Source organism: Cottoperca gobio, chromosome 5, assembly GCF_900634415.1.
Source record: "Cottoperca gobio chromosome 5, fCotGob3.1, whole genome shotgun sequence".
Taxonomy (NCBI): Eukaryota; Metazoa; Chordata; class Actinopteri; order Perciformes; family Bovichtidae; genus Cottoperca; species Cottoperca gobio.
In genome coordinates, this window is record NC_041359.1 from 25,147,613 (window position 1) to 25,148,496 (window position 884).

Here is an 884-nt window from a genome sequence, read left to right on the forward strand (position 1 = left end):
TGACAAACGGGACAACGCCACTTCAGGTTCCAAAACAGTCAATCTCTATAAACCCTCATGTGAAAATAACTTTACAGCAGACATAAACACGTTTGCAGCCTTAAAATATAATGGGCTTAAAGTTACGCATTAGTAGGGCCGTGACTGGGTGGGTGGTGTCTCAGGTCACTAGGTGCTAGTTTTCTGCTCTGCTGCGTCACCCGTAGTCCGACATGGCCCCTTTTTGGAGTTAGATGGTGGAGTCACTGCCAAGATATTGACGGCCGTAGACGCCCACTCTCAGCTTCACAGCGGCTCAGAAACCTGTGGGTGGTACAGCCTGAGGTTTTACTGTTCATGTGTATGGCCTTATACAGTACATGCATATTTTTCATATATATGTTGTTATTTTCTGTTTATCTTCGAGGGTTTGATTTAAGTTTTATTTCATCTGTTGTCAACAATAGAAAAACACTTTAGCAGTCGACTGTTAATTCTTGATGCGTTCTTGAACACGATGTTAAAGCTTTAAAACATTACTGTGATTAACAAACATCTCTGTATTACTCTTGTTATTACTCCCTTGTATTACTCTTGTTATTACTCCCTTGTATTACTCTTGTTATTACTCAGTAATACTGTTACACTAGACTATTAATCGTATGTTACTGTTAAAGCTGAAATAAACTCTGAGACTCACCTGCTTCTGTTGCATCTGTTTGTACATGTGAAACGGCATGGAGCCCTGAAACTGATCAAATGTAGTTAAAGGTTATCAGACGTCAGAACTATAACTAAATATATTAACTAATAATATTCATCAGAATCCAGTTTATTGCCAAGTAGGTTTTCACATACAAAGAATTTGCTTTGGTGTTTTGGTGCATAACTTAAGCACAGTAGAG

The 884-nt window shown here is 38.6% G+C and overlaps 1 protein-coding gene across 1 annotated transcript in view; it reads left to right on the top strand.

Moving 5' to 3' along the window:
• LOC115008718 (protein SSUH2 homolog) overlaps positions 1-678 on the top strand; it is a 12,169-nt gene extending 11,491 nt beyond the window's left edge. Inside the window, exon 12 of the mRNA XM_029432480.1 lies at positions 1-678. This exon is cut by the window's left edge and continues 786 nt beyond it. The gene's annotated coding sequence lies outside the window, so the exon portion shown is untranslated.
• The last annotated feature ends 206 nt before the right edge of the window (positions 679-884 follow it).